This window comes from Macrobrachium rosenbergii, chromosome 21 (genome assembly GCF_040412425.1).
Source record: "Macrobrachium rosenbergii isolate ZJJX-2024 chromosome 21, ASM4041242v1, whole genome shotgun sequence".
Lineage (NCBI taxonomy): Eukaryota > Metazoa > Arthropoda > Malacostraca > Decapoda > Palaemonidae > Macrobrachium > Macrobrachium rosenbergii.
In genome coordinates, this window is record NC_089761.1 from 39,506,773 (window position 1) to 39,516,772 (window position 10,000).

The 10,000-nt window shown below is 37.0% G+C and overlaps 1 protein-coding gene across 4 annotated transcripts in view; it reads left to right on the forward strand.

Moving 5' to 3' along the window:
• Window positions 1–10,000, forward strand: part of LOC136849965 (solute carrier family 45 member 3-like) — a 156,568-nt gene that overhangs the window by 35,656 nt on the left and 110,912 nt on the right. For 2 of the 4 annotated variants that reach the window (XM_067123491.1, XM_067123489.1), the window contains exon 2: window positions 5,742–5,791. The exons of the other annotated variants lie outside the window; for them this stretch is intronic. The gene's annotated coding sequence lies outside the window, so the exon portion shown is untranslated. The remainder of the gene's footprint in view (window positions 1–5,741; window positions 5,792–10,000) is intronic. 4 annotated transcript variants of the gene reach the window in all.

Genomic DNA, 10,000 nt, shown 5'->3' on the forward strand with positions numbered 1-10,000 from the left:
TATTAGGTTTTAGTGAAAATATCAGGTTTGAGTTAAGATATTAGGTTTTGAGTTCAATATTAGGTTTAGGTCAAAATATCAGGTTTGAGTTAAGATATTAGGTTTTGAGTTCAATATTAGGTTTTAGTCAAAATATCAGGTTTGAGTTAAGATGTTAGGTTTGAGTTAAATATTAGGTTGTAATAAAAATATTAAGTTTAGATGAAAATATTGAATCTGAGTGAAAATATCAGGTTTGAGTTGAGATATTTTTGGATCCAGATAATAGGTTTGAGTTAAGATATAAAGCTTTGAGTGAAAATAATAGTTTGAGTTAAAATATTAGGTTTTGTGTAAAACTAATAGTCTGAGTTAAAATGTTATGTTTGAGTTCAAACATTATGTTTGAGTTAATATACTATTCCATGGACTTGATTTGACTACGAACTCATATGAAAATTAATTATCTTTATTTATTGTATCTTATTGTTGTTGTGATAAAGGATTGCATTTGTTATATTAATTATCAGTTGTTTTTGTTGTTGTGACTGAAAGCATTAATTTATCATATTGTTTGTCGACGACTTTATCTAGCAAAGACTTGAAAGGCAACTGCGCAAATATGACTTCCTCTCTCTCTCTCTCTCTCTCTCTCTCTCTCTCTCTCTCTCTCTCTCTCTCTCTCTCTCTCTCTCTCTCTCTCTCTCTGGCACTAGGCTGCGGAGAGGCCTTAAATAAATGAGGTTGTTTTTTCCTCTTTCCCTCAGAAACATTTTAGCTTTTTCCTGCGTTTGAAATATTGTTGATGATAAACTTTTTTTTTTTTTTGTTGATTCCTCAGTACTTTCGTAAAGTTAAAGAACTTAATATGATCAGTATGTTTTTGTCATATTAATTTTGTTATTATTATTGGCAACGAGTTTATATATATGTTATATGTATATATATATATATATATATATATATATATATATATATATATATATATATATATATATATATATATATATATATATATATATATATTATATATATATATATATATATATATATATATATATATATATATATATATATATATATGCATACACATATACATACCATCCCTGTGGCATATTTTCTAGATCTAACCTTTTTATAATTTGTATAAATTTGCTTTTTACTTTTTAATTACATGAATTTATTGAGTTGAATTATATTTTATTTTGTTTACCATTCCCGTTTGACCTGTCTAAACCAAACATCTGATTGTCATCTCCTCCCTGCCTGTACCTTTCATGTTGCTGGGCTTTTGAGTAGAGAGAGAGAGAGAGAGAGAGAGAGAGAGAGAGAGAGAGAGAGAGAGAGAGAGAGAAGAGCCTATAAACAGACAGGGAGTTGTTGAAAGTGTTGATAGCTACGTACCAAAGGATAAAGGGAGAACTGAATGATTTAGCGAGAGAAAAAGTGTGAGAGAGAGAGAGAGAGAGAGAGAGAGAGAGAGAGAGAGAGAGAGAGAGAGAGAGAGAGAGGGATTTTTACCTGTAGATAAATCTCACCCCTCTGGGGCTTGTGGGTTACCCTTGTCGAGAGAGAGAGAGAGAGAGAGAGAGAGAGAGAGAGAGAGAGAGAGAGAGAGAGAGAGAAAGGGATTTTTACCTGTAGGTAAATCTCACCCCTCTGGGGCTTGTGTGTTACCCTTGTCGTGGCTCCCCCCCACATTGTGGATTTGGTCATTATTTATAATGGTTAATGGTCGGTTCCATACATTGGTAGCAGGTGCACTTGGTGGGGTTGGGAGGGTGGGGGCGCCTGGGTGCTCAACGAGAGAGAGAGAGATTCTCTATCCAGAGGTCCTTTATTCTCAACTCCATTGGACTGTGGAACAGTATCCCTGAGGATGTTGCTGTGCAATTGGAGCCTCAAAAGTTCAACCGAAGGTGCAGTGCTTTAGCGCCCTAAGGCAATTCTCCTTGTGTTATATCATATCTATCTATTTATTTAATAAGTTGTTAATCATTTTTTCTTCTCTGACAGCTGATCTCTTCTTTCTGTATTTCCCGTTACCTTCTGTTACGTCTGGCTCTTCGTTGGGTGAGTCGGTAGAGCTGTGGACTAGCACTCGCTAGGCCCGAGTTCGAGTCTCCGGGCGGCTGATGAAGAGTTAGAGGAATTTATTTCTGGTGATAGAAATGCATTTCTCGCTATAATGTGGTTCGGATTCTTAAGTAACCAGTTGGTTCTTAGCCACGTAAATAAGTCTAATCCTTTGGACCAGCCCTAGGAGAGCTGTTCATCAGCTCAGTGGTCTGGGTAAACTAAGGTATACTTAACTTTTTTTTCTGTTACTTTTTCAAACGAACGCCATATTCTTTGGAAGCTGGAATTTCAAGTCAGTGGTCCCTGTGGCGGGGTTGTTCCATATGAATAGGTTTCGTATTCGAATAATAATAATAATAATAATAATAATAACTTCTTCAAAATTGGGTTTTCAAATCATTGCAGAGTCCATAAGCGTTCTTCAGGCATTTTTGCTCACTTCTCCGTGCCAATTTTTGAACGGAGTGTTCAGCTGGAAAACGGATAATAACTTCGGCAAGGAAGCAGTAAACGCAGTGAAAATTGCCGAGGAAAATACACTGAAAAGTATTTTAGGACCCGAACAGAAGAGTGTTTCAGTTGCGAAATGTTGAAATTCACAGATGAATTAGAAATGATTTTTTTTTTTACAATGTTTGAGATTTATAAAAATGGACAGAATATCTACTACCATATTATGCCGACCCCTTAGGCGGTTAGTGCCGTCAGTGCACCTCACGCGGTGCACTGTAGGCATTACCTAAGATTCTTTGCGGCGTCCCTTCGGCCCCTAGCTGCAGCCCCTTTCATTCCTGTTACTGTACCTCCGTTCATATTCTCTTTCTTCCATCTTACTTTCCAATCTCTTGTGACAATTGTCTCTTAGTGCAACTGCGAGGTTTTCCTCCTGTTACGCCTTTCAAACCTTTCTACTCTCAATTTCCCTTTCAGCGCTGAATGACCTCATAGGTCACAGCGCTTGGCCTTCGGCCTAAATTTTATATTCTATTCTGTTCTCTATTATGCAGAGTTCCCCTTGCTATCAAGCGTAATGTAATCATATACCATCGCTTCTGCGTCGCCTAGTTGAGAGTGGATTATAATTATTTCGAAGAGAAATTATTCCAACAATTACTAAAACTCGTAAGAGCACGAAACCTCGATTATTACATCGATTATTTCATTGGACTTCACTTCCATGACCTTTGAAATTGCAACTCCAGTGTATGGGACGTCATTGAACAGTGAACGATCTGGAACGAAGTCCATTTGAGGTCAGTCTTGGCTCCAAAGCGGAATGGGTATGCTCCTTTGGCTTTTACTTCAGTTTCATGTTGTCCATTGCAGTTTGGCTGGTACCTTCCCACTGTCCACTGGCTCTATTCTGTCCTACTCGAGGTTATGTTCAGGCTGAGTTTCTTGTGGTATTACGAATTCATTTGCATTTTCAAAGTGTTTCGTAGGTCAACTTCATGGCGTTTCAAGATGCACTGTTGATTTATCCTCTCTCTCTCTCTCTCTCTCTCTCTCTCTCTCTCTCTCTCTCTCTCTCTCTCTCTCTCTCTCTCTCTCTCTCTCTCTCTTTCTCTCTCCTTGTGTGGCTGGGAGGGGATTATAATGAATAAATTTTATTCCCTTCAAAAGTCAAAGTAAAGCCCAGCCATTACTCACAGTTAGCAGTGTCAAATGATGAACTTTCAAATAAGCTATTTTGAGATATCTATTTAAAGAGAGAGAGAGAGAGAGAGAGAGAGAGAGAGAGAGAGAGAGAGAGAGTAAGAGAGAAGAGAGAGATAGAGAGCAAGGAGTAATGAAAGAGAGATAGAGAGAGCAAGGAGGGATGAGAGAGATAGAGAGGAATGAGAGAGAGAGAAAGTGAGAGCAATGAGGAATGAGAGAGAGATAGAGCAAGGAGGAATGAGAGAGAGAGAGAGCAAGGAGGAATGAGAGAGATAGAGAGAGCAAGGAGGGATGAGAGAGAGAGATAGAGGAGGAATGAGAGAGAGAGAGAGAGTATATCAAATTCTAGCCACATCCCCTCTTTTAGCAGATTAACCTGTACGCCAGGAGTGGTCTTAATTCAATCAGCCTCCCCTTCAGGGTTAGAAAAAAAAATTTATTTATTGACCTCCAGTCTTCTGACTCTTCCTGACCATTTACCTTTAGCTCTCTCTTCCCCCACACCCCCCTTTCCATTCCCTCCCCTCTTGTAACACCCCATGCCCCCCTACCCCTAAAAAGAGAGGTGGGGTGGGGAGAAGACCTGAGTTCCCCTACAACGTGTGGCAAACTCATTTTCCCTAGTGACTCGAGAGGAATTTTCTATGAGCTCCCGGCTGTCCAAGGGTGAGAGGGCTCCTGGCTTGATTCTATCAGGAGAGAGAGAGAGAGAGAGAGAGAGAGAGAGAGAGAGAGAGAGAGAGCAAGAAAGAATGAGAGAGAGAGAGAGAGAGAGAGAGAGAGACAGAGAGAGAGCAAGGAGGAATGGGAGACAGAGAGAAAGAAAAGAGGAATGAGAGAAAGATAGAGAAGGAATGAGAGCGATAGAGGGAGCAAGGAGGAATGAGAGAGAGAAAGAGGGACACCAGAGGTATGAGAAAGAGAGCAAGAAAGAATGAGAGAGAGAGAGAGAGAGAGAGCTGGGGAATGAGAAAGAGAGCAAGAAAGAATGAGAGAGAGAGAGATAAGCCTTTTGGGTCCGTTTAAAGCTCTCTCTCTCTCTCTCTCTCTCTCTCTCTCTCTCTCTCTCTCTCTCTCTCTCTCTTCCAGTTTATCGAGTTTAGAAATGCACCTTGCTTCCTGCCTCCTCCGCTAGTCTGTTCATCTTGTTTGTTTGTTTTGATTTACCTGTCTTTTCACCTGGCGTTTCACCGCCAGTGATCGTTGTCTAACGTCATTTGGTAAGATCTATAAGGATTTTAATGGTTGAAAACTTTGTCTTACTAGCGAGAGGGCCCAGGTTCGATCCCCAGGCGAGACGTTGCTATGTAAATTCTGTCTCTCTAAACTCATTAACCTATGCAGGGAATTATGCATATGGCAGTTATTAGACTGCTGTGGGTCTTACCTATGCTGGAGAAAAAGGCATGGGGGAACATGCATGCAGTATATCACAAATTGTGGGCGTGAATAGGAAAAGTATCCCTTTGTGAAGCCAACCACTCTTTTAGAGGAGAGAAGTGGTGTTGTTGATATTTTGTGTGTGAGTGTGTGTGCATGTGTGTGTGTGTGTGCGTGTGTCCGTGTGCGTTTGCGTGCTCGTGCGTGCGTGATATTCTTTAAGGCAACTTCGCTCGCTAATTGAATCAAAGCAACCACGGCACATTCAGAAATCAACCTCTTGCATTTCGATAACCCTGCTTTAAAAATGTTTAACAGGTCACCTTTGCAAAAGTCTCTCTCTCTCTCTCTCTCTCTCTCTCTCTCTCTCTCTCTCTCTCTCTCTCTCTCTCTCTCTCTCTCTCTCTCTTTTAGGTCTGAGGATGGGAGTTTGCCGTTTGGCGAATTTTTAAGGACCCTGTATTTAAAAGCATGGTTCAGAATGATTGTTTTCATACCTTTTGAATGTATTATTATTATTATTATTATTATTATTATTATTATTATTATTATTATTATTTTTATTATTATTATTATTATTTTTATTATTATTATTATTATTATTATTATTATTATTATTATTATTATTATTATTATTATTCCAGGTGGGTTCTTTGTTGGCCTGAACGAGTTACATTCACCTGCTCGTGTTTCTGTGAGTATTACTTGATTGCAAAGCCATTCAATGGATGTAATAATTCCTCTTCTGTTGATTTTAATTGTGTTATCCGTCTCTATCCTCTCTTGTTCAGAATTCTTTTATTAGTTTTAGAGGAAAACATTGTTAAACTTCTCACTTTTATAAATGATTTTCGATGTTCAAAGTTTTACAATTCTTGTTTTAAATCTCCAAGGTCGCTTCTTCTCCTCAATTGGTAAAGCTGTATAATGTACTTACTCGTCCCTGCTTGAAGTGTTGCCGTCACATTTGTTTGGTTTTTTGTTTCCTGTAAAAGAAAACTATTGTGCCGGCCTTGTCTGTCCGTCCGCACCTTTTCTGTCCGCCCTCACATGTTAAAAACTGCTGAGGCTAGAGGGCTGCCAATCGGTGTGTTGATCATCCACCCTCCAATCATCAAACATACCAAATTGCAGCCGTCTAGCCTCAGTAGTTTTCATTTTATTCAAGGTTAAATTTAGCCATAATCATGCATCTGGCAACGGTATAGGACAGGCCGCGGATCGTACAGCATTATAGGCCTACCGATACAACCGAAAAATAGATTTATTTTCGGTGGCCTTGATTATACGATGTACAGAAAACTCGATTGCGCCGAAGAAACTTCGGCGCATATTGTACTTGTTTTTCATTCTTCCTGCTCGGCAGGATCGAATCTAAGGCAGTCCGTCTGATCTGTGATCCCTCTTGCAGACTCACTCTCTCTCTCTCTCTCTCTCTCTCTCTCTCTCTCTCTCTCTCTCTCTCTCTCTTCCAATGACTATATCGGTCACTGTTACGTTGAGCTAAAGGTGCAGACTCTTTTCTTAGGCAGCCATGTAACACCCGTCTGGCAAACTCTTCCCACATTTACTCTAAAGAAATCAGCTACTCTATCTTTTCTTCTACTGCCAAGTTTTGGAATTCGCTTCCATTATTTAACACACATACACCAGTACAGTCACATACACACAAGCAGACACAAGTACCTACACAAAGAATAAGACACAGACAGACACAAACTATATAATCACAAAAATAAGAAACATTTTATATATATTTAGAGGAATTGCAACGAGACACGAAGATTTGAGATGTTAACAAACAGTGACTCACAAACACAGATAGCCTACTTGAGACTTTCACAGATTAATAAAACGTTTTTGATGTTAACAATCGCTTGAAACTTTACAGACGTGCAAATTCTTTTGAGATATGCACAAACACTTAAGTTTTCATGACCTCACAAACACTAGGCTTTAATGATCTCTCAAACACTAGGGTAACTTACAAACTTGACGCTTATTCACAAACACTAAACAAATGGAATGTTTTTTCACAAACTCTAAACAGCAAATGGAATGTTTCTTCACAAATACTAACAAACAAAATTACTGTATATCCACAAACACTAAAAAAGTTAACTTGATGTTTATTCACAAACTCTCAAACTTAGGAATCAGTCAGTCACAAACGCAGTGTGGGTTGATACACAAACTTTATATTCACGAACCCAAAATCCCTGGAGAAATTTGCACAAACGTACAAACACCCGAGACGTGAGTATTCACAAACGCTGAGACAGTCCTGATCGCGGAAATGCTTGGTTGATTCATAAGAAGAAGGAGAGGAGGAGGAAGAAGAAGAAAAAGGACAAGAAGTAAAAGAATTAAAAGAAGATGAAAAAGAAGAAAAAAAAGGAGAGATTTGAAGGAAGAAGGAGGAGGAGAGGAAGAAGAAGAAGAAGGTGAAAAAGAAGAAAAAGAAAAAAGAAGAAGAAGGAAGAAGCGGAGATTTGAAACCAACCATTACCAAGTGAGGGGACATCCACCAAAGCTCAATTTTTGCGCGGGCGCACGAGCGCGTTTTTTTTCCGGCATCCTGAAGAAATTTGGGCGTCCTAAAGGAAGAAGGTTTTGTGAATAAGGGAATGATTTAGATTTATGACAGATGATTACACGTGGTCCTCATTAGGGGAATATACTGGCAAATTGCATATGCACGCATTCGTGGCTCTGAGAGAGAGAGAGAGAGAGAGAGAGAGAGAGAGAGAGAGAGAGAGAGAGAGAGAGAGAGAGAGAATTTGTGAAGCTTACGGTCTTCATATTATGGACTAATTGAATAGACTTTCTGTTTGGCTTTTTAACTAAAGTTGAGAGAGAGAGAGAGAGAATTTGTGAAGCTTATAATCTTCATTTTCGGGACTAAATTAATAGACATTTAGTTTTTTTTATCTTACATTGAGAGAGAGAGAGAGAGAGAGAGAGAGAGAGAGAGAGAGAGAGAGAGAGAGAGAGAATTTGGGAAGCTTCTGACCTTCATATTCTGGACTAAATGAATAGACTTCTCGTAAGGTGTTTTAATCTTGAATTCACAGAGAGAGAGAGAGAGAGAGAGAGAGAGAGAGAGAGAGAATTTGTGAAGCTTATAACTTCATCTTGTAGACCAAATTATTAGATTTGGTATTCAGTGTTTTAATCTTGAATTACACACACACACACACACACACACACACACACACACACACACACACACACACACACACACACACACACACACACCCTGTAAAATAATTGAAAGCAAGGTCACATTTTGATGAAACATGAAACTCCCATATCCGATGGTGTTACAGGACAGTGGGAGTTTGTAACTGCTCACGAAGCGTAGAACTCTTTTATATATATATATATATATATATATATATATATATATATATATATATATATATATATATATATATATATATATATATATATATATATATATATATATATATATATATATATATATACATATTTTTCTTTTAATATAATATACATATTTTTTTTAACTTTTTAACATAATTTGTAATATACATATTTAACTGAAAGTGTCTGCTCTCTCTCTCTCTCTCTCTCTCTCTCTCTCTCTCTCGTGTTTTCATCCCTTAGATACTGGATGTTGCATGCTTTAAAATCACAAGTGTGTAAAATCCCATATGCTGTATCTCTTCACATTTTGTTGCGTTTTGTATTTCTGATTTTTATTACGTTTATCAAAGTTTCTTTTCACTATCAAGAAAGTATAACTTTTCCATACCAAACCAAATTTAATAGAATAACTTGGTAGTTAAATCTTTTATTCCAAATGTTTGAACCAAATTGTAAGGTAATTGTTCCGAAGTTGTTGACAACTGTTTCTGGACAACTCAGACAATTGTTGTCAGAGGCTCGTATTATTATTATTATTATTATTATTATTATTATTATTATTATTATTATTATTATTATTATTATTATTATTATTCAGAATATGAACCCCATTCATATGGAACAAGCCCAAATGGGCCGTTGACTTGAAATTCAGGCTTCCAAAGAATATTATGGTGTTCATTTGAAAGAAGTAACAGGAGCAATGGAAAATACAGAAGAAGAGATTAGTCATTAGAAAAGAAAAAATAACAAATTAATTGATAAACAGATAAAAATGTAAGTAAATTATTAAAATACAATGTGAATTGTTGCAGGGCAGTAATGCGGTGCATCTTCGCTTGAACTTTTGAAGTTCCAGTTGTTGAAAGCTTATATCGGAAAGTTTTCTTATACTTGCATTTTAATACTTTTTTATTTAATTTGTATATTTATTTTTATTTATTTATTTGTTTTATAATTTTTTTTTTTTTGATAAGTGGGATATCTTCTTTCAGTATTTTCCTGTACTTCCTCTTAATTCTTCCTATTGAACACCTTTGGTGGGCTTGTTCCATATGAATAGGTTTCATCTACTGAATAATAATAATAATAATAATAATAATAATAATAATAATACTTTGGAAGCTTGCATTTCAAGACAGTGGTGGGCTTGTTCCATATGAATAGGTTTCATCTACTGAATAATAATAATAATAATAATAATAATAATAATAATAATAATAATAATAATAATAATAATAATAATAATAATAATATTTAGCGAATATTGTAGAGAAGATCTCTGCCCAAATGTAGTGGGAAGTCACAGGGCACCGGAGGGTATACATTTTCCTTTGCAAACGCTGTTGGTAACTGATATGGGTACTGGTGTCGTGGAAAAAAAATTGGGTTTTATGTTTGTTCTTGTTCGGACATTTACATTTGTTTGTATTACTTTTCTTTTGACATTTTTATGTTGTTAGTTGTTAGTTGTGACGTTAACGAGAGAATATATACTTTGTGTATATATATATAT